Raw genomic sequence first — 24,913 nt, forward strand, 5'->3', positions numbered from 1 at the left:
AATACCGAGAAAAGGATAAGGAAGTTGTCAGACGACATAAGTTTCTTTGGATGCCAGTAGCACTACTACCAATTCTTCATGTGACTGTTGCCGTCCTTTAAGACAGTTGTTTATACCTGAACATAATATTTTTGACAGATGTCAGTATTTGTATACTTTGAGAACTTTTCTGTGGAATTTGCTGTGGTGTAGTGAAGCTTCAACATACGGCATAAAATATTATGCATCAGGTATAATAGATGGTTTTAGAGTGGAAATTGTGTACATTGTACTTTGTGAGCCTCATGACGCTGAACTTGGCCCTTTGCTTTAAAGAAAATCAAATATAACTAGATAATAAAGACAGTGGTGACCACATGAGTGACAATATTGAGGGAACCTAACCTTAATGGTGGTGTCAAAAGTCAAAATTTCTTCCTATAAAACACAGGAATGGTAAATGGGAAATTTAGGTCACTTATTGAAGATAGCACACAACATAATAGTTGTGAGCGGATTGACTATTTTGCGAGTGCATGTGAACAATAGATAGATGAAATAGACTACTGATTTGTGGTGCTTCTAATTAGATTGTTTTAAGGGAATATTACGGAAAAAACTGATTTGTGGGTACTGTTTTCTATATGCAGTTAAGTATTGGACATACATTTCTGTATTCGATTAACTCCAGACAGTAGCACACAGAAAGGCAGTGTATTCATACAAGCAAAACCTAAATATGCACATGCATATCCTGTCTGTGGTCTACACAAATTGCTATATCATGATTAAAGATTATTAAAATTGCATAACTTAACCTGCATGTACTGCCCAGAAACACAGTGACAACCAGGGTGATAAAAAACCCACTGGAAGATTTGAGAGATTTATTTATTTGAGATACATATTCCATAGATCCAGTAATGCGTGATTACGCATGGATGTGGAACGAGTCAAAGCAGATACAATATAGATATCATACAATACAATACATACTGGTATATTACACATGATAGATGAATGATTCAAAACTGGTACAATACAATAATATAATCAAGATGATAAACAATACAATACAAAAAGAACTTTAAAAAATTGTAGGAGTGCCAGACTAAATTCAGATCCACTGAAGCAATACTGTTTTGCCAACTTGGAACCAAGCTGTTACCTTTGAGCCTGAAATAGGTCTTAGGATATGCTACAGATCAGTATATCACATGCACCTTCATCTGCACGTCATTGGCTTTGCCAATTCATAACCAAACTGTCACCTTCCAACCTAACATGAGTGTACGCTACAGGTCAGTCAGTCACCACAACCTACAATCAAAAACAATATAAACACAAAGGAAATATTGTCAGTATTCTGTTCTTGTTTTGCTTGCCAACATAAGCTGTCATCTGCCACATCATCATTATGTTGTTGGATGAAACCAGCATCTGGTATATGTAGGTTCAGTTGATGCCTAAATTCAACAATTTAATAAGTGTTATGCCCATTATGAATGAATGCCTTTTCCCCAAAAAATTATTAATTCAGTGGTAGGAAGTCTTCAAAGATATCTTGCATCATTACAGATACAAAGCATCTTCAGAACCAAAAAAGAGGTATTATGAAATATCCAGAATTACACTCATATAATTAGTAGTACAATGAGTAAATGAGAGTAGCTGTACAAGAAATAGAAGAGTTTGCATATCTTGTCAGAAACTGACAGATTGGTAAAAAAGTTCAAATCATTATAGAATATTGATAAAAGAGATTAAAAGAAAGAATCCACAGAAGCTGACATTAATTCTATTACTAGAATGGGAGCATGATTAAAAACAGTTCATGGGTAGTAGATACATTTAATAACTACTTTTTTAAAGTAAATGGAAAAAATAGGTGAAAACCGTATAAAGCAAGAGTAAAACAGTAAAATGAAAAGTAAAGAAAATTATCCTTGATCCTCTTAAGCAAAACTTCATATGGAGTTAATGGTACTTCTAATAAGATGCTAAAAATTCATGGCCCTAATGTGTTTAGTAATTAAGGGTATTTCTCCAGACATACTAAAGTGTGCTATTGTTAAGCATCATTATAAGAAAGTTGACTCTTTGTGTCCGTAATTACTAGCTAGTCTCACTCCTTACATAGTTTTCCAAACTTTTTGAGAATGTAATGTACACAAGATTTGCCACCCACCCTGAGTGGTAATGTCATATTTGCATAAAATATTGCCAGTTGGGATCTTGTTAATTTTATTCAAGGTGTTTGGTTGTGTCAGTCATAATATTTTGTTGTCATTGTAGTCATCAGTTTGAAGACAAGTTCGTTTCAGCTCTCTATATTGGTCTACCTCAAGCGAGTGTTTCATATCTGCATAACTGTTACTGTATATATTGATTTGAATCTGGCTACTGTATTCAAGCCTTGGTGTTCCTCTACAGCTTTTAACCCCCCCCCCCCCCTTTCCACTCATCCTCCTATTGCCAAATTAACTGTTCCTGGAACCTGAGGGTGTGTTTCATCAATCTGTACCTTCTTTTATTGAAATTGTGTCATAAAGCTCTTCTTTGACCAATTCACTTCACATAACTAATGAGGAGGTATTGAATAGAAATGGGGAGAAGAGGAGTTTGTGGCACAACTTGACTAGAAGAAGGGATCGGTTGGTAGGACATGTTCTGAGGCATCAAGGGATCACCAATGTAGTACTGGAGGGTAAAAATCATAGAGGGAGACCAAGAGATGAATACACTAAGCAGATTCAGAAGGATGTAGGCTGCAGTAGGTACTGGGAGATGAAGCAGCTTGCACAGGATACAGTAACATGGAGAGCTGCATCAAACCAGTCTCTGGACTGAAGACCACAACAACAACAACCACCTCCTTATTAGGCACATAACATGTACTACAGAGGACTGTAAGAATAATAACTAATAGTAGTAATCAGACTTCTTGTAAGGAGTTATTTTTAAAAAGTGGGTGTACTTACTGCACCAAGTCAGTATATCTACCAATGTGTGATGCACAGCGGGAAAATCATTACTAAATATTTCAGTAATAGTTCCATACGTAATCATGGAGCAAGAGCCAGTTTGGAGTTCCATGTACCTAGGAAAAAAACCTCAAAAGAGTATTTTATATAAAGGGATAAAATTGTATAATAAATTGCCAAAGGTTTTGATTGGTAAAATACATTGGTTTGAATGACAGCTAAAAAATTGTTCATAAGTAATGCATACTAATGCAAAGAGTACTTAAAGGACTTAGAGCAATGACCCATAATGAAAGGGAATGACACCACCACCACCTTGCTGCATTTTAATACATGATCATAATTTACTGTTTTCATCGGAAAATTGTGTCAAGATGCAAAATACACGATAGTAATGTCTGCTGACTCACTTTGTCAAGTGAACAGAGGAGGATAGTTGAATATGGTTTGAATGGAGTCGGGAGTTGATGCAAGGGGCACAGCAGCATCTTCACAGTCCAGGAGTCATCAGCATATGCCTTAGTATGTGTGGTAATGAAGAGCAGAACTATGATTTGTATTAAAAGTTATTGGAAATAGTACATGAGTCATCAGCAGGTGTCTCTGATATGTGTGAAAATGAATAATGAAACTATGTTGTATATTACAAGTAACCTGAAACAAATTGCATCTATGATTAAATCGAGGAATATAATACAATAGGGACGGAATGAAGCAGTAAAGCTATTGAGACACTGACCTCATGCTCAGAAGGATGGAATTGCTCTATCCAGCCATCATAATTTGGGTTTTCCTAGATCACCAAGGCAAATGCTAGAATGGTTCCACAGTCAAGGCCATGGCCGACCACTTGTTTAGTCCTCTTAGACTATTTTTGCCGTCCTTACGAGGAGACATGTGCATGAGCAAGTTAGATAACTGTGTGTGTTGTATTTTGACCTATTTATTTACACTGTATTACCTTGACAAATCCTATATCATTGTTAGCTGGTTCTTAGATGAATGAAGATAAATAAACAGTTATGTGATACACCCATCTAATCTTCAATTTTCTTCTTCAACACCACATATCAAAAGTTTTTAATCTATTCTTGTCTGAGCAGATTATTGTTGAAGTTTCACTTCCGTACAAGGGTACATTCCAAATAAGGTTCACCCTGCAGGTCCGGGGGTTAGAATTGGCCAGAGGTATTCCTGCCTGGCGTAAGAGGCGACTAAAAGGTGTCTTGCATGTTTCGGCCTTTATGTGATGGTCCATTGGAGGTTTGACCATTTTTCAAAATTTTCCCGAAGAGAGCGAGCCAGTTGGGGAAGGGTGCCTAATGCGGTGCATAGTGTCCATCATGTGCTGAGACCTTTCGCATCCTTCGTCAACATGGATCTGCAATCCTTCATCGACATGGATCTGCACTTCCGCTCATTTTCCAGCTGATGGGCGAGGTCACCCTCCTGGCTGCATTTTCCTCCATCCTCCGTGCAATATCACTTTCTGTGCTGTCAATGATAATGGACTTCTCAGCTCGTTTGCACATGGTACCCAGCATGGTAGCCAGTCCGTTGTGGTAGGGCCGCCATGTACCCTGTTGGTTGTAGCCCACTGACCACACAAGGATCGCTCTGCTGATGCCTGCACTGTTAACTTCCCACATATGCCAAGGAGTAGATGCCCATCACTCTGGGGCATTGGGACTCCTGGCAATGGCCATCCTGCCAGGTGGCCCTTGCTGAGGCTGGGTGGCACACGTGGGGAGGGCCCCTTGTCAGAGTGGGTGGCATCAGGGCAGATGTCACGCCATGAAGCGGAGTAAGTTATCTCTTGCTGGTGGTCAAACACCAGCAGTCTCTAAGTGTACAAGGTCTAACTTTAATGCTAAGAAATATGAAAATATGACCCTAAATTGATAACCCCCCACCCACACCATGGGTGGAATGCCAGGCTAAGGGTGGCAGCGAATCTTATTCACCCTGGTACTTTGTATGTACAACGGTTGATGGGGAATCTTATCAATGAAACCTCAGCTTTTTGTGGAGCATTTAGAGGACAAGTTTTGGGAGGTGCAGGGCTTGTCCAAAATGCGGTCAGGGTTGGTCTTGATCAAAACAGCATCCTCTGCCCAGTGAAGGGCACTGTGACAAGCTGGGGGATGTTTGTTTTCATCACACCCCATAAGAGCTTAAATATGGTCCACGGTATCATATTTCATAGGGACCTTCTTTTGTAGTCTTACGATGAGCTGCATGTGAATTTAGAGTGGCGAGGTGTCCATTTCGTCTGGGGCGTCCACCAGGGTCCAAGGGATAATCAGCTTGCCACTGGTGCCTGCATCTTGGCCTTCGAGGCAGACACATTACCCGTGAAGTTCAAGGTGATTGTCTACTGCTGTGATGTAAAGCCATATCTCACTCCCCTGATGCAGTGCTGGAAGTTTGGCCATATGTCTTCCCGCCGTATTTCCAGCGTCACCTGTCAGGATTGTGATGTCCTTCACATCCCAATACTCCGTGTGCCCCACCTCCAAACTGCGTTAGCTGTGGAGAGCACCATTCGCCTTGCTCACCAGACTGCAGGACTCTCCAGAAAGAAAGGAAAATCATGGAATAAAAGACCCTGGACCAACTGACCTAGACGGAGGCTAGGAGAAAATATGAGTGTCTACATCCTGTGCATATGGCGTCAACGTGCCCCGCCGCTATGAGAACGGTTCTACCATCTTCCGTTCTGCCGCATACAGGTGGCTCTCAGAGCTGTCAGACTCCACCTGCCCCCTTGATGGTGGGGGGCACTGCCCTCCTGTTGCTCCTGCACAACCTACTACAGGAGCAACACCTGACGGCCCCACTTCTCAGCCTGAGAAGCATAATTCTTCTTCGGCTTCTCTCCCCAGGAAGTTATCCCTTGGTCACTCCCTTCCCAGGTTGCTACCAGTGGCAAAGCTGACACCCGCCAGTGGCTGAAGCAACCACAGGTAGCTGGTCTTAGGGCTTCACAGTCCTCCTCAGTCCCTGAAACTGAATCAGTGAAGCCCTCCTAGCCGGACAAACCTAAAGAGCAACAAGAGAAACCTAAAAAGAAAGACCCCCAAAAACCAAGGCACTGCTGTGGCAGCCACAACACCTCTGCCTAAAAGATCTGTGTCTGAAGATGAGGTGGAGATTCTGGCATCCACTGAGGACCTAGACCTGCCATAGACTGCCTCATTGAGCGTTTCGTGCCTTCTCAGTCTTATGATCACCTAATTCTCCAGTGGAATTGTGGCAGTTTTTTCCACCACCTGGCTGAGCTGTGCCAACTGTTAAGCTTTACACCCGCTTTCTATATTGCTCTCCAGGAAACCTGGTTCCCGGCAATGCAGACCCCTGCCCTCTGTGGCTATAAGGGATATTACAGGAACCGGTGCAGTCTGTGTCTATGTCCTGAACTCAGTATGTAGTGAACCTGTGCTCCTTCAAACCCCTCTTGAAGCTGGGGCTGTCAGGATAAGGACGACTAAGGAAATAATTGTCTGCAGTGTGTCCAGATGGTGCAGTAGCACTAAACGTATTGGCTGCACTGATTGATCAACTCCCTAAACCTTTCCCACTTTTGGGAGATTTTAACGCGTATAACCCCTTGTGGGGTGGTGCCATGCTTACTGGTTGAGATAGGGATGTCGAAAATTGTCACAACTTGACTTCTTCCTCTTAAATACAGGTGGCGTCACACATTTCAGTGTTGCACCTGACATATATTTGGAAATTGAGCTCTCGGTTTGCAGTCCTGGCTTTCTCCCATCTGTCTACTGGGAGAGCACATGACGACTTGTGTGGTGGTGACCACTTCCCCATCTTCCTGTCACTCCCCTGGCATCATGCTCATGAACACCTACCCAGACGGGCTTTAAACAAGGTGGACTGGGAAGCTTTCACCTCTCCTGTCACCACTGACTCTTCCCCACATTATGCTATCGATGTTGTCATTGAGCAGGTCACTACAACGATCATTTCTGTGGTGGAAAACGCAATGCCTCATTCTTTAGGGTGCCCCTGGTGAAAGACAGTCCCTTGGTAGTCGCTGAAACAATTAAAGAGCATCTGCAAGCTCTACAGCAACATAAGCAGCACCATTCCATAGAGCACCTAATAGCCTTTAGGCGGCTTCGTGCCCACATTCGCCAGCTTATAAAATGTGGACTATTGGGTGCCATATGTTACCTTCACAAGTTTGGACGAAGATCAGACATCTTTCTGGATACCAGACCCAAACAAGTGTCCCTGGCATTAACATTAATGGCATGTTATCTACCAATACAAACGCAATTGCCGAGCACTTTGCTGAACACTGTGCTCGAGCCTCTGCGATGGAGAACTACCACCCAGCCTTTCGCTCCCTCAAACGGTGGGTAGAGAGGAAAGTCCTCATTCATTACATGCCACAGTGAACTCTATAACGCCCCATTTACAGAGTGGGAGCTCCTCAGCACCCTCGCACATAGCCTCAACACAGCTCCTGGACCAGATCGAATCCACAGTCAAATGCTTAAACATCTTTCATCCGACTACAAGCGACATCTCCTCATCATGTTCAACTCGATCTGGTGCGATGGCGTCTTTCCATCACTATGGCGGGAGAGCATCATCATTCTGGTGCTGAAACCCGGTCAAAACCCACTTGATGTGAATATCTACCAGTCCATCAGCCCCACCAACTTGTAAGCCGCTGGAACGTATGGTGTGTTGGCAGTTTGGTTGGGTCCTGGAGTCACGTGGCCTACTGGCTCCATGTCAGGGCAGCTTCCACCAGGGTAGCTCTACCACTGATAATCTTGTGTCCCTCAACTCTGCCATCCAAACTGTCTTTCCCAGACAGCAACATCTGGTTGCATACGACATGACCTGGTGACATCATATCCTTGCCACATTGTATGAGTGTGGTCTCAGGGCCCGCTCCCGATTTTTATCCAGAACTTCCTGTTGCTCTGTACTTCCTGTGTCCAAGTTGGTGTCTCCCATAGTCCCCGCTCCTCCCCCGCCCCCTCCCCCCCAATTCAGGAGAATGGCGTTGCGCAGGGCTGCATATTGAGTGTGTCTCTATTTTTAGTGGTGATTCGTGATTAATGATCTAGCAGCAGCTGTAGGCTTATCTGTCTCACCTTCTCGGTATGCAGAAGACTTCAGCATTTCGTACTGCTCCTCTCATAGTGGTGTTGCTGAGCGGCACCTACAGGGAGCCATTTACAAGGTGCAGTCATGGACCCTAGCTGACGGCTTCCAGTTTTCAGCCCCAAAGACGTGTGTCGTGCATTTTTGTCAACCTCGCACTATCCACCCAGAACCAGAACTTTTTCTTAATGATGATCCACTCACTGTAGTGGAGACGTATCCTTAGGACTGGTTTTTGAAATCCGATTGACTTGGCTACCTCACCTTCGTCAGCTTAAGCAGAAGTGCTGGCTGCACCTCAATGCCCTCCGCTGCCTGAGCAACACCAACTGGGGTGCAGATCACTTTACGCTGCTGCAGCTATACAGAGCCCTTGTTCAATCCTGCCTTGAGTGTAGGAGTCTGGTTTACGATTCAGCAGCTCCCTCAGTGTTGCATTTACTCGACCGAGTGCATCACTGTGGTGTTTGCCTAGTGACGGGAACTTTCAGAACGAATCTGGTGACCAGTGCCCTGGTGGAGGCCGTAGTCCCTCCGTTGAAGGTTAGACGTGCACAACTACACAGCAGTTATGTTGCACACGTTCATAGTTCTCCTGTGCATCCAAATTACTCTCTTCTTTTCCCAACCACGGCGGTTCATATACTGCATCAGTGGCCCAGGTCAGGGCTTACGATTGTGGTTTGCGTCCGGGCCTATCTATCTGAACTGGAGTCCTTCCTGTTACCAAGTCTCCTCGAGGTCCATCCATGTACACCTCAATGGTGTCCACATAGGCTGCAGATTCTTTTGGACCTTTTGCATGGCCCTATGGACTCCATTAACCCTGTGGCTCTCCGCTCTCACTTCCTCTTGATTCTCGACATGTACTGTGGCCATGAAGTAGTTTACACTGATGGCTCTATGGCTGGTGGTCAGATAGGCTTTGGAGGACGTATTGAGCAGCACTCCTTGCCAGATGGCTGCAGCGTTTTCACTGCAGAGCTGGCGGCCATATCTTGTGCTCTTGAGCACATCTGCTCGTGCCCTGGCGAGTTATTTCTTCTGTGTACTGATTCTTTGAGCAGCCTACAAGCTATTGACCAGCACTACCCTCACCATCCTTTGGTAGCGTCCATTTAGGAGTCCATCTATGCCCTGGAATGGTCCCATTGTTCAGTGGTGTTTGTGTGGACCCCAGGACATATCAGAATCCCAGGCAACGAACTTGTTGACAGGCTGGGCAAACAGGCTACGCAGAAACCACTTCTGGAGATGGGCATCTCTGAAACTGACCGGCGGCGGGGGTGGTGGTGGTGGTGGTGGTGGTGGTGGTGGTGGTTGTTGTTGTTGTTTAAGGGGGACTAAACAAACTGACCTGCATTCTGTCTTGTGCCGCACGGTGTTCCGGCCTTGGGAGACATAATGGCATAACAGTACGCACAACAAACTGCGTGTCATTAAGGAGACTACGAATGTGTTAGTCTTCCATGGGGTCCTCTCGCAGGGAGTAGGGAATCAGTTGTCCTCTGCTGGCTCCACATTGGCCATATGTAGCTAACGCATGGTTACCTCCTCTGTCACGAGGATCCACCTCGGTGTCGCTGTGGCTCACAAATGATGGCCGTCCACCTCTTGCTGTACTGCCCACTTTTAGCTGCTCTGCAGCGGACTTTTAACTTCCCAGTTCCCTACCTTCGGTGTTGGGCGACAATGCCTCAACAGCAGCTTTAGTTTTACATTTTATTCATGAGGGTGGGTGTAATCATTGGACCTAAGTTTCAGTGCATGTCCTTTGTCCCTCTGTATCCTCTACCCTAGTGCTTTTAGGGTGGAGGTTTTAATGTGTTGAAGAGTGGCTGGGTTCTCGTTTTTATTCTCATGGTCAGCCAGCCATGGTAATCAGCTCTCTTGTTTTGATCTCTTCTACATTTTTCTTGCGTCTGTGGTTTTCTTGACCGAGTTTGTGCATTTTAGCGTTTGTCTCCCTTCTGTCATTCTTGTGGTTTTCTCCTTTCTTCCAGCTGTGTTTTGTATGTCTCAATTATTTTACTCCCACCCTTGTGGAATTCTTTTAATCGGAACAAGTGACCAATGACCTAGCAGTTCAGTCTTTCCCCTCCTCTTTTAAACCAACCAACCAATCCAAATATCTTAATAAAAGACTGCCGAACACTTGAATCATATTAGATATTTTAATATCTCTCTCTTTCATGTAAGAATTTGTTGCCATTGGAAGTCTACACTTTATATCCTCTGGACTTCAAAACACTGTGCATCCATTCAACCTATTTCTAAAGTCCTTTGCCATCTTGGGTGGAACTACAGTGTCACTTTGCAAACTAAAGATTTTATTTCTTTCTTTGGAACTTTAACTATCTTTCTGAATCTCTTCTTGGTTTCCTTCACTGCTTGCTCTGTGTACAGATTAATAATATGGGATAGGCTATAACTTTGTCTCTCTCCCTTCTCAGTTTGTACCTCCATTTTGTGTTCTTAGGCTCATATAACTTCAATCCAGTTCCTGGACAATTTGTGGAGAATTTTTTGCTCATTGTATGATATCCCTTCTACCCTCACAAGTTCATAGATTGTTTGTTAGATAGTTGGTTTAGTTTTCCATGGATCATTTACACAATTAATTGTAACATTGTGGTAAGATTCATTTTACATTCACATATTTTATATATATTCGCACATTTTATATATTGATCATTTAAAAGTTTTTTAATAGGTAAAGATGTGAGTTTGTAACTCCTGTCCACCACTTTTAGATATTAGATAAACAGAAATTCTTACGTGGAATAGAAGGTATCGCCAGGAGAAATTTTTTCAGTTTGTTCAAATGTGACTTTGCTGTCTGTTAGGTATTTAATATCATTGAGTAAGTGATCAAATTTTTGGTGGTTGTACAGTGCGCACCTTTTTGTGCAAAATACAACCTTAATATTGAATAATGAATGTCAGTTTTTCTACTTTTAAATTCTCAGCAATAAGGATACCAAAATAGTTTTTGAATATTCCACACTAGTTATTACTTCTATTATCTGTGTCGCATTTATCATTCGTGCAGTATCTCTAGGTGTGCAGAACTGAGTAAGCTGCCTATTTTTGAATGTGAGAGTGAGACCATTTGATGAAATCACTCAACAGTACTTTTAAAAATGTTAGTTACCATTTCTTCTGTTGCTGTGTGTGCGTTTGGACACAACACAAGTTTCATCAGCTTCTTGTTTATCAGATGGATATTTGCTTACATGAATGAGAGACAATGGTGAAACTAATGTTGATCCATTACATTGGTTGAATTACTAAGTACAACTTTTTGCATTCTTTGGTTAGGTAGGACATCATCCATTGGTTGGCTATACCATCAACTTCGTAAAACCTCAATTTATTAAGAAGAACACTGTGACTCTCACTGTCAGATGCCATAGACATGTCACATAAAATACCAAATGTTGTTGTTTCATTACTTCCTACTTGTAAAATGCCTACTCCTTTGATGATACCTTTGATCACCAATATGGGACATGTCCTTCTTTTATTCCCTCCTGGAGTCCGCTTTCGGCACATGCTACGGCAGCTTACCTTCACACTACCACCCACTTTCTCAGTAGGTGTGAACCCTTTACCACATTGGCTTCGTGAAGTGGCCCATCTTAACCTTGGTCTTCATTCGCTTCCTAGTCACACTACTCCACCCTCACTCTATTGCCTTCAGTTTCACGACCTTCGCTTGGAACTTGCAATAGTACTTTTGTATACACTGATGGCTCACGGACTGGCCATGGGGTCAGGTATGCCTTCGTCATTTGCACCCGCATCTTTTGATATTTGCTTCTGGCACACTGCTAAGTATTTACAGCCAAGCCCTTTGTCCTGTATCAGGCCACAGAGTACATCTGGTGACACAGACTTCTTAATTGTGTTCTCTACTTGGACCCACTCAGTGCCCTTCAAAGTCTGTGTGCACTGTACGCACCCATCCCTTAGTGCAGTGGGTCCAGGAAAAATGTCACATGCTCACTCTTGGTGAAGCCACTGTAATGTTTATGTGGTTTCCTGGTCATGTCGGTGTGCCAGGAAATGAGACTGCTGACACTGCTGCCGAGGCTGCAGTCCTCATACCTCTGCCCGCTAGTTCCTATATTCCCTCCGATGATCTCTGTGTTGTTGTATGTCAGGGGGTGGTGTCCCTTTGGCATTGCCAATGGGCCTCCCTACATGGGAATAAGCTCCAGCTTATTAAGCCTCTTCCAGCAGCTTGAATGACCGCCTCTTGGCACTCCCGCTGAGAGGAGGTCATTCTGACTAGGCTCCGCATTGGGAACTGCCTTTTTAGCCATCGTCATTTGATAAGTAGCTCGACCCCACCACATTCTACACATTGCACCCAAGTTTTAACCGTCCACAACTTCCTGATGGAAAGCCCATTTTTTAACCGTTTATGTTTCCACTTGGGTTTGCTGTATGAGGTACCGGCCATTTTAGCAAATGACGCATGGGCTGTCAAATGCATTTTATTTTTTATCCACCAAAGCAATATGGCGAAGGCCATTTAATTTTTAGTTTTTTCAGTTTCTGACTGACCTACACTGAGGCAAAGAGAAAATATGAGAGGCTATATCCTGTGCATATGACGTCAACCTAACCTGCCGCTACGCCAGTGTTTCTACCATCTTCCAATCCGCCGAGCGCAGGTGGCTCTCCGAGCCGTCAGACTCCACCTGCCCCCTTGGTGGGGGGGGGGCGGCGTTATCATCCCTCCCTGTTGCTCCTGTACAACCTACTACAGGAGAAACACCCCCCCCCCCCCCAAAACCATCGGGGACATCAGTACCCACTTCTCAGCCAGAGCACTCCCAGCCAAACAAACCTACGGATCAGCGTTGAGGACCTAGATGTCACTGGCCCCACCAACAATGCATGTCGATCGCACAGGTACTCATCTGGTGGTAGTCGGTGACCCTGAGGCATAGGCTGCCTCATTGAGTGTTTCATACCCTCCTAGTTTCACGATCACGTAATCCTCCAGTGGAATTGTGGCGGTTTTTTCCACCCCCTGGTTGAGCCATGGCAACCACTAAGCTTTACAACTGCTTTCTGTTTTGCCCTCCATGAAACATAGTTCCCGGCAATGCGGACCCCTGCCCTCCGTGGCTATTAGGTATGTTACAGAAACTGTACCGAGTATAATAGTGTCATGTGGAGTTTGTGTCTATATCCTGAACTCAGTATGTAGTGAGCCTGTGCCCCTTCAAAACCCTTTCGAAGCGGTGGCTGTCAGGATATGGATGATGCAGGAAATAACTGTCTGCAATGTGTATCTTCTTCCAGATGGTGCAGTAGCACTGAACGTATTGGCTGCACTGATTGATCAACTTGCTAAACCTTTCCTACTTTTGAGAGATTTTAATGTGCTTAATCTCTTATGGGGTGACGTCATGCTTACTGTTCGAGGTAGAGAGGTCAAAAATTTACTGTCACAACTCGACCTCTGCCTCTTAAATACAGGTTCCCGCACGCCATTGATCTCTCGGTTTGCAGGTCTGGCTTTCTCCCATGTATCCACTGAAGAGCACATGACCTGTGTGGTATTGACCACTTCCCCATTTTATTGTCACTCCTGGCATCATGCCTTTGGACGCCAAACAGATGGGCTTTAAACAAGGCAGACTGGGAAGTCTTCACCTCTGCTGTCACCTCTGAATCTCCCCCACATGGTACCATCGATGTCTTCGTTGTGCAGGTCACTACAAAGATCGTTTCTGTGGCGGAAAATGCGATGCCTCGTTTATAGGGTGCCCCCGACGAATGACAGTCCCTTGGTGGTCGCCGGAAGTCGCTGAGACAATTAAAGAGTGTTGGCGAGTTCTACAGCAACATCAGCGCCACCCTTCCGTAGAGCAGTTAAAAGCCTTTAAGCGGTCCATGCCCGTGTTCACCAGCTTATAAAACTACTGGAACAGGAGTGCTGTGAGAGGTACGTGTCGAGCATTGAGTGCCATACATCATGTTCCTTGTCTGGACGAAGATCTGACGCCTTTTTGGATACTAGACCCCAACAGGTGTCCCTGGCATTAACATCAGTGGCACGTTATCTACCAATGCAACTGCGTGAAGTGTTGTGTGACCTGACTCATAATCTTCATGACTATTTTGGTGGTGGTGATTCTGGGGAATAATGTTTGCATTATTCTTCAGAATGTTGTATTGATGGGAGTGTCGGACTGTGGGTTATCTGTGGTGTTGGCAGCTGCTGATGCTTTAGTTGGAATCTGGTGTTGTCTGGCCTGTGATTCTGCTGTTTGTGTAGTAGTTGTGGGCGCCAGTGTGGTCTCTCTTGTGAGTGGGTATGTACTGTGGGTCGGTGTCAGAGTTGTGTATCTGCTTATTGGTATCTTGTTGTCTTCGTTCTTGTTGTGGTGTAGCCATATTCCTTTTGTTCCAGTTGTTTCTCATCCTCCACCTTTTCTGTGTAGTTGCATTTCGTGTGGCTTATGGTGGGCTGCAATTCAGGGTCTCGGGGGGAGGGGGGTAGTAGGATTGTGTTATTTGCATCTTGGGGTGTAACTGATACAAGTATGATATTGGGTGTTGTCTGACTTGGCTGTTGCTGGGGTACGTGGGAGGGGGGGGGGGGGGCTGTGTAGGTGTGCAGTGTGCAGCTCTGAGGTCCCTCTGCTTGTCCTGCATTGGTGGGTATGCAAACCCCCACACCAGCAAAGGATATTCCACGCCTGACTGGGCGCGGAGGGGGGGAGGGGGGTGTCTGGTTGGCCTCCTTGTGGGCAATGCATCCCCAGTAGGTGCCTGGATGGGCCCCACCACAGTTGACGCATTTGCGTTGTACTGTATGGGTGAGTTTGCACTGTTATGTTGTGTGGCCATATGGGAATTTGCCGTGGCGAGGAGCGAGATCACACTGAATACCAGCATGCGCAAAACACTGGCAGTTGTGACAGTATTTGGTGGAGTGCATGGCATGTTGTATATATCTACATATACGATCCCATAAATAAATAACTTTATATTCAGCAGGTCGTGTGATTTCGCACAGTCAGCCAGCTGAACCATGTTATTGTGTGAAGGTCTAACTTTGCTGAACTCACTCATTTGATTTATATGAATGCACTTCCAGCCTGGGGCAGTGAGTTCTTGGTGTACTGTGTTGGCCATGGTTTGAAGATCTGCCCCCTTGAACACATATTGCTGTATTTTTTCCAATACGGTTCTGTATGTGAAATGCTCTACCTTCCGTTGCTTCAGAAAGTTCAGTGGATTCATGTAACCTGTTTTGCTCACCACATACAGTGTGGTGTGGTCCCCAGTGAGTTTTGAATAATATGTTGAGGGTTGTGTTTTATGCTGGACTTTGTTTAGGAGACTAAAGTCTCCGTAGTTGTGTATAATGACTGGTGGTTCCAATGGTTCAAATGGCTCTAAGCACTATGGGACTGAACTTCTGAGGTCATCAGTCCCCTAGAACTTAGAACTACTTAAACCTAACTAACCTAAGGACATCACACACATCTATGCCCGAGTCAGGATTCGAACCTGCGACCGTAGAGGTCGCGCGGTTCCAGACTGAAGCACCTAGAACCGCTCGAATGACTGGTGGGTGTGGTATACACCACTTCTAACAAACATCGAACAACGCGCTCCAGTACGCGGCCGCCAAATACATCGCTGGCCGCACTTCTCTGGGCGGCTCGCGGCTACCATCGCTGGCCGCCTTCGCGTGCGCACGTTTGTCAGCACACGGCAATTGGCTACACCAGGAAACATTGCGATTGGTTTTCCCTGGAAAACAGTGAGCCCAGCCGACGGCTCCATTAACTAGCAAGCCTTATATAAACCCTACCGCCGCCGCCGCAAACTAAAGTTCTCATCGGGAAGTGCAGTACGCCGTGTTCCAGCTGCTTGTGGATGACTCGCCGCACCTCTCGAGGTTACCTGGCTGCTCGGCGGAAATCTTGCGACTTCACTTGGAGGGACTGAACTTCACTGGACTTGGGAATAATTACGGGCCGTGCACGCCACCACGCACATTTGGACATTGGTATAACCAAACTTTAATTATGCATTACTTCTGAGTGTGAGCCTGGGTAGACGCTTGGCTAACATAATTGTTAAAAAGTGATTTGTGATTTAATAAACCAGACTGAAGAGGTTAGTGTGTTATTCCTGCTTATAACAGTGGGTAGCCAGCCGAAGATACATTTGGGTTCTACATCTGCAGGGTTGTTTGTAGTGTTGTTGTTACTTGAAGTTGATGGAGTTTGCAACAGCACTCGGCAGTTGTCTCATGAGCTTGTGTGCTCACTTATCTGTGTGTTGTCGGTGCAGCGCCTGCGGCATGGACCAACTTGCTGCCATGGTCTGTCTCTTATTTCGTGTGTGTCCTCTGTCGGCTCCTGCTTTTTTGCTGCCTGAGCCGTCAGAGGCGATAGAGAGGGCATGTCCAGAGTATTTTCGGCAGGCGCCTGTGTGTGTGGTGCGTGTGTTCATGTTTGTGTAATGTCACCCTCCATGAGCAGCTTGATCAGCTCCTGCTGGTCGGCGATCTGCCAATTTCTTAAGGCACCTGCTACCTGAAATGTGGCCAGTGGGACGGAGACATAGGCGGGGTCATCCGGCATATCTGTCACTTCTGTTGCAGCCATGCTGTGGGTAATTGGGGGTATAGGCTGGGGGGGGGGGGGGGGGGAATCTGAAATCTCCCCAGCACAATGAATTTTATTAGGTTGGGAGAGATCCCCATCGATTTAAAGTGTGCCCTGCATAAATCGGAAGTCCCTATGACCTGTCAGTGCAATGCGCAGCACTTAGAGGAAGTGCGAGAGAAAGAAAGAACGCCTGGGGCACGTGCGAATGACAGATTTGAATGTATCCCTATTACTACCTTCAAAGGCCCTAATAAAAGATGGGAGTGTTCCACTAGGGAAGTTTGCAACAGGAGTTGCGGAAGTTAAGAGTCGTCGACTCTTATCCATTGAGTAGTTGAGAGCTTCAGTAGATGTTCACGAATGGCAATTATGCCTTAGCTCTTCGTGACCATTCTGTAGAGCTATCTTTGGGGAGCTACGCCGTATGCAGAAAGCAGCAGTCCGCTTAGATCAGCTTCTCGACTGCGAATCTCGAAGCCTCTCGGAAGGATGCCATTGTGTTGTGCCAACTATACATTGGCCACATGAGACTAACCCACGAGTTCCTTCTGCGTCAGGAGGATCCTTATCACTACAGCTGCGATAGTCTACTGATAATAGCACATGTTATTGTTGAATGCGCCCTGCTGGTTGATCTGCGGCATGCTCTCAGCTTTCGTACCTCACTAGCTCAGATGCTCGTGCTTGACAAGACAGCCACTACCAAAGTGTTGCATTTTGTGAGGGAGAGCGGATTTTACACGAAACTATAATACTCCACTTTCAGTATAAGGGTGGTTGTGGGGAGGGGAGAGACTTCCCCTGTGGCAGGTACTCCCCATACAACCACAGGCTACTTTTCCATCCTCACCTTGTGCCTTTAGCCCCTGTTGTGCAAGATGTTGGGTGGGTTATCTCTATTGTATCATATTTTACCTGTCATGTTAAAACTACTGTAACGCCCTTTTAAACTCTTTGACTTGCGCATATAGTTGGAGCAACCAAGCCCCCATTTTTTCGACTTGTGTGTGTTTCTCTCCTGATGATAAGGGGAGACTGATGGCCGAGTAGTTTAGTCCCTTTAAACACACAATCATCATCATCAGCTAGGTATTTGAATAATTGAAGCAACAATTATCAGGTGTACAGTTTTCCATCACTAATAGTGACTTAACATAGGTAACATATGTCTCTGTTTAACCTTTGTGTGTGATACGTATGAAGATATCATGAACGCCTGTGAGGTTAAATAGACGTGTGTTTTGTATATACAGCTGTAATTAGTGATGGAACAACAGTTGATAACTGTTACTTCGATTATGCAAATGCCTAGCCGAGATTCACCCGGTGATGGTCTGATCATAGACAAAAATCGGACGTCTATAATAAAATGTACTGTTACAGCTGTGTATTGCTTAATTCAATTCTTGACTTTGTATGCAGTGTCCAGGCCATTGATCTTTGTTACTTTTGTAACCTTGTGATATCTTCTACACCTAACCTGTTCTGACTTTAGTCGGTTCAGTCGTCTTTCTCAGTGTCCCTAGCCTTGCGGGTATCCCAGGGAATGAACTGGCTGACCATTGGCTATAGAAGCAATTACATTCACTTGCACCATCCCAGGTGCGGTTTTGGCGGTGCAAGTAAGGCCTCCAATCTCTGAGCTGGAATATCGTCTGGTGGGCTACGTCCCCATTTAATAAATTCCACACTATCAAGAGACTACTGCTGCATGACGCTTCCTGCCATTCCTCCCTTACCACCACTCTAGGTCACCTCCGCATTGGTCACAGCAAACTAACACACACACAGTTTTATTTTACATAACGAGCCACCCCCATATTGTGGTTGCTGAGCCTTACAGACAGTAGCTCATATCCTAGTGAAATGAAATGCCTCCTACTCCTGGCTCTCCATGCTATGCATGGAGTTCCGAATTTTTTGTCTCTGATTTTGGTGGACTATTCATGGACAGTTGAACTGGTTCTGAATTTTATCTTTGAAAATGGTCTGGAGGATCCTCGTCCCTACCTCAATTATCCCTCCTCTACTCTGTTTTAATTGCTTTTGTATGTGATTTGCCTCCTTCTCCTGCACTCTGTTTTCAATGTTTGGGGCAATACCGTGTTGAGTAGTGGGCTCTTTTTAACTCTTTGACTACAGTGGGAGATAGGTAGTTACGGCTCCTGTCACATGCAGAGTCCAGGGAAAGCCCCACATGCTACTTTACCTAATTCTCTCATATGGTTTTATTCATGGACCAATTGATGTCCAATACGTTTTTAGCATTCGCGCTTTTACCATATCGAAGTATAGACAGTCGCCAAGTTTCCGCGGGCCTTCGGCTAGACGGCTCTACTGTCCCTAAGCGCTGGGTGAGAAACGTTTCAGTATAACCTGTGTGATCAAAAGTATCCGGGCATCTGGCTGAAAATCACTTGCAAGTTCGTGGTGCCCTCCATCGGTAATGCTGGAATTCAGTATGGTGTTCCCTTAGCCTTGATGACAGCTTCCGCTCTCGCAGGCATGCGTTCAAGCAGGTGCTGGAAGGTTTCTTGGGGAATGGCAGCCCATTCTTCACGGAGTGCTGCACAGAGGAGAGGTATCGATGTGGGTCGGTGAGGCCTGGCATGAAGTCAGCGTTCCAAAACATCACAAAGGTGTTCTGTAGGATTCAGGTCAGGACTCTGTTCAGGTCAGTCCATTTCAGGTATGTTATTGTCGTTTAACCCCTCCACCATAGGCCTTGAAAAGGTGCTCGACGGCGTTGAAAGATGCAGTCGCCGTCCTCAAATTGCTCTTAAACAGTCGGAAGCAAGAAAGTGCTTAAAACATTAGTGTAGGCATGTGCTGTGACAGTGCCATCAAAACAGCAAGGGGTGCAAGCCCTCTCCATGAAAAACATGACCACACCATAACACCACCGCCTCCGAATTTTGCTGTTGGCACTACACACGCTGGCAGATAACGTTCACTGGACTTTCGCTTACCCACACCCTGCCATCGGATCGCCACATCGTGTACCGTGATTCGCCACTCCACGCAACGTTTTTCCACTGTTCAATCGTTCATTGTTTGCGCTCCTTACACCAAGCGAGACGTCGTTTGGCATTTACCGGCGTGATGTGTGGCTTATGAAAAGCCAAGTTTTCTCACCTACCGCCAGGCCGTCATAGTACTTGCAGTGAATCCAGATGCTGTTTGGAATTCGTGTGTGATGGTCTGAAGAGATGTCTGCCTATTACACATTACGACCCTCTTCAACTGTCTGCGGTCTCTGTCAGTCAACAGTCGACGTTGGCCTGTACGTTTTTGTGCTTTACGTGTACCTTCACGTTTCCGCTTCACTATCACATAGAAAACGGTGAACATAGGAATGAGTGTGGAAATCTCGCGTACAGACGTATACCACACCCAATCACCTGACCACGTTCGAAGTCCATGAGTTCCGCGGAACGAACCATTCTGCTCTCTCACGATGTCTAATTACTACTGAGATCGCTGATATGGAGTACCTGGCAGTAGGTTGTAGCAGTATGCACCTAATGTGAAAAACGTATGTTTTTGTGGTGTCCGGATACTTTTAATTACGTAATGTATATTGAGTGGCTTTTGTAGAGTGCAATTACAGCAGGGTCTTCATTTGTTCTTGTCAACAGATACATTTCCCTTTTTCTTTCACAAAATACTTTATCCCTGTAGTATTTTACCTGGCTGTTTGACAAGAGGGCTGCGGAGTTTGACATTTCTAAAACGGCGCAAAGGAATCATTTTGACCCTGCAAAAAATGTTTTCGTATTTGACTTGAACTAGTACTGTGGTTTGATGTATGTGACTAGACATCGAATTTTAGGTAGAATCTATTTTGTTCCTCATTACATAAAGGCAATGAAAGTTGTACATACAGGAATTACGCCAATTTATGATCGAAAACGCTAGTTTTATAGCACTTAAAAATACGTAATTTCAGCTTAGAACCTGATTGTACATTTTAAGAAACCAATTAAATAAAATTTTTTATGACTAACATTCTCTCTTGATCTTCCCAGATAAGAATTATGCTAATATTTTATCGAAAATTGTAATTTTATAGTACCTAAAATACCTAATATATTAGAACATGGTTGTATCTCAGTTTTAAAAATCCTAAAAATATCTAAGTTCATGTTAGAACATGACTGTATCTAATTCTTAATAATCCACTCACAAAAATTTTTGTGACTAAAACTAGTGTTCCGATCTTCCCGGCTAAGTAGGAAACAGTAATGGAATGATAACTGGTTTGTTTGCATGCGTGAACGCCAATCATGAGTGAGACGACGACAGCAAAAAGGCAGGCTGTTCCAGCACGCCCTGCTCAGCAGAGCTTTGTCCCTTGCTGTGGGCCGGCAGGGCATGGAGGAGCCTTGTGATCTGCCTCCGGCGTCTTCCTGCCCTGTCGGAACAGCCTGTTTAAAACACCTGTACTGTCTTCATTCAGTCGGTCAACGTGCTTCTTGAATGTGCTAAAATATTTTACAATGACAGTGTATTTGTGGAAAGCCAAGCCTGCCGAAAGTAGCCAGCTCCAAAGAATTTGAGGAGCGCCAGAACAAAACCCGATAAATCCACTTTTGTTGTATTCGCGTGCAGGGGGGAGATCCGGGGGTAATACATGCTGCCAATAATTTTCAATAAAACGTGACAGCACGTGTATATATCGTCAACTGGATCAAAATCCGATAACTCCCGGGAAGCACTTATTTGACGCTCGGAAAACAACGCTTAACTCTGCGGTTGCACAAATGCTGATTGTGGTATAATACTAAAATATAGGAGCAGAAAGTACGATAGAGAACATTATCGTCCTTCAATAGATGTTTATGCAACACACAGGACATTCAGTGAAAACATATGGAGATGTCTGGTTTTGATCCCACCGCTCGGAAATATCGGACTTTGATCCGACCGCCCTGGAGTAGTCCAGCAAGGAATACACTACTGAGACTACAAGGCAGGTTTTATTGTCAATAAACACGTTTTACAATTACGTAATGCGATATAGTTATTATATTATCAATGTCAGTTCATCTTCCAGTCAATCAAACTGCTCATCTACGGGTACTGTTCCTTCATCTGCATCGTGTTCGTGGATTTCACTGTCATTGAGCAGGTTCTTGTACCACAGGAAACGAGCACACATTGCCCAGTCCCTTCCAAATTGCTTGACCAGCAAACCTCGCACATCATGTTTCTGGGCCGCTGTCGGACTATGCCGTACAAGTACAGACTGCAATGTCTGTGGACGGTTTCTGCGGCCCTTAAAAATACAGAGCGTCTTCGTTTCCGAGACAGTTTCATGCTTGTAATTCCTGTAGCATTTTAATTGGATTAATGTTTGTGCCTGTCTGTTCTTCACCCTGAATGATGTATTTCTTGAAGTCGTCGTTTTATGTCCCTTAACCCAGGGACCTTTTTGTAGGATCCTCAAAGGGTTTTAATATTTTGTAAGACATAGTTCTGTCCTAAAGTTCGTACAGTACCATGCTCCTTGAAAATTGTTTGATATTAGTCAATTTGTGTAATAACCGGCGTTGTCCTAGGGTGATTCTCAACTCGACCGAGCACAGTTGCCGGGAGAAAGCTATGACCTCTTATTGGAAATGTCAAATTTCTCTCTTCTAATTGTGCTGGTGATTTGTTGACAAGCCAAAACATGATGGTGCGTATAATGTGGGAATTTTTGTTTTGACCCCCACACCCATCACAGAATAATCTCAACATTCTTGTTCCGTCCAATTCCAACGAATCCAAGTAATGTAGTAGTGCTGGACCAACCTCCGTAGCCCCTCTGCCGCCTACGTCCTCGGTATATTAATAAAACGCTGGGTTCATCGAGTCGACTCCGACGAAACAGAGTATAGAAACTGATTTGTCGTGCATAAAATGATTCTTGGATAGGTGTTCATGGCAGGGGTTAGACTGGGTGTAAGTCAAAACAGAATGACACTGAATCAGGATCATTGGTTGTACACGAGTTACAAAATACCTTTGCACGTAATGTATGTACTCGTTTCTTCGTTATTAAGACTCTCTTTCTATAAGTATCGGTTGCATCCTTTTTTTGTGCTAGTACAATGCATGTACTGCAAGCATCAGAGGAAGATGACCGAAAACCAATATTAAACGAGCGCGTATATACCCCGTGAAGCATAGACACCTTGATCTGCAAATGCGGAGGAACAGGACCGTTGTATAGTTCCTGTAGTTTCCTTTGACTTAGCTCACAGGACAAATAAATACTTTGGATTTACGTCTGTTATAATGGCTCTCGGTTTCCGGAAGTTTACCTAAAAATTCTCTCAATTTTGCCTTCTTCTCAACTGATTTTACGGACTTCCGGTCCCCACGTCGTCCTCCTTTAGGAATCCGTCCCTCAAACACTGTCTTAGTGAGCTATTGCACGCACCCTATCCTTTTTAACAGAAAACACCTTCATAAGCAGTTCCTTACATACATGTAGGTCTATTTTGTCTTACATCCGTTAGGTAATATGTCGTACTAAATGCATGTCCCCTTCCCTCCTTTCCTTTCCTTCCTTTCCTTTCCTGGTAATACTGCACTTTCTCGTCGCCGTCGTCGTGCATGTGCTACTACACTTAAACGAATAAGGAACACGTCCTGTGCCAATTTTGAATGATTATTATAAAACCTTTGCCTGTTTCGAAGAAGATATTTCATAGATATTTTTGAACATTGTAACTTTGCTGAATTATGCTTGCAAGGCAATGCAAGGTCTAATCCTAGAGAACCAGCATCACGATGCCTACGAAAAGCAAGCAACCCTTATAACCCATGAAGGCCACATGCCCCAATAATGTAGTACGACAATATGATTACTATACATACCGGTTTGCTCGTTCCACTGCTGTTTTCCTTTCTCGTCTTCTGGGTCGCCGCACGCCTATGTTAATATCTTTCACTGTGCGCCCTTCGTCCATTTTACAGCCAACAATACCACAACCCCAACGAATTATGTGTAGGTATGACGAAGCCGTATTACTGTCTGGATGTTTGCCTCACTTGACTGGCAGCAAATGACCAGTGTCGAAATACTCCTATAGTCGCAGTACGATAGTATCGAAATACGGTGCCTACACAAAACCCGATATATCCAATGCGGTCGGAGCACGATCCGATTACTCCAAACGGTCGGATCACAACCAGATATCTCCCTTTTGTTGCTGATTTATTTACTGACGGAAGAGTTATTCATTGCAATGTGTGCAACAGAGATGTAAGTAAAATGTTAACCTTTTATCTGCTACGCCCACTCAGAGAACAGTGATACCACTGTTTCTCCCGAGTTAATGTGGACCAGACACGCGCGAATGCACAAATATGGACCAGCCACCAGTGACAAAAGTACTTCCGCCTGCCTCACAGTTCCTCGTAGTTTCTCGATCTGAGGATGGAAAGGATATTTCCTCTGTCAACCCTTTCATTATCCAGAAGGGCGTAGATGCCATAGCCGGATTTGTCAAGTCTTGTACCAGGTTGCGTAATGGTACCTTGTTACTAGAAACGGAGAGCGCCTTTCAGGCACAAAAACTGCTTCGGGCCACACTCTTGTACACGTTCCCTGTCCGGGTGGAGGCTCACCGCACTTTGAATTCGTCTCGTGGAGTGGTCTATACTAGATCGCTCGACGGATTGACTGACGAGGAGATTGTCTTTCCTCGCTGAGGAAGGCCTTGACGGCTGTCCATAGGGTCATGAAAAGGTCAACAATGACCTTGTACCGACCCGGACACTTTTCTTGACCTTTGACAGTGTTCAGCTGCCGTCACGCATCAAGGTGGACTACGAGGTTATCTCTGTTCGCCCCTATGTCCCGACACCTACGCGCTGCTACCAGTGTCAGCGTTTCAATCACACTCGCCATTCTTGTTCCAATGCGGCTACATGTGACTTGTGGCAGGGCTGCCCATGAGGGTGACTGTCCACCTCCGTCTCCTCGTTGTGTGAACTGTCGCGGTGACCATGCAGCGTCCTTCCGCGACTGTCCCGTCTACAAGGAAGAACGCTGTATCCAAGAAATTCGGGTCAAAGAGAGTGTCTCCACCTCGGCTGCTCGCAAGCTATTCGCTAGCAGGAAGCCCACGTTGCTCCCAGCGGGGAAGTACAGCACTGTCCTCGCCT

The 24,913-nt window shown here is 44.9% G+C and overlaps 1 protein-coding gene across 1 annotated transcript in view; it reads left to right on the forward strand.

Moving 5' to 3' along the window:
• Nucleotides 1–24,913, forward strand: part of LOC126297719 (eukaryotic translation initiation factor 2D) — a 119,694-nt gene that overhangs the window by 853 nt on the left and 93,928 nt on the right. The gene's annotated exons all lie outside the window — the stretch shown is intronic.

The sequence above is a fragment of the Schistocerca gregaria genome, chromosome X, assembly GCF_023897955.1.
Source record: "Schistocerca gregaria isolate iqSchGreg1 chromosome X, iqSchGreg1.2, whole genome shotgun sequence".
Lineage (NCBI taxonomy): Eukaryota > Metazoa > Arthropoda > Insecta > Orthoptera > Acrididae > Schistocerca > Schistocerca gregaria.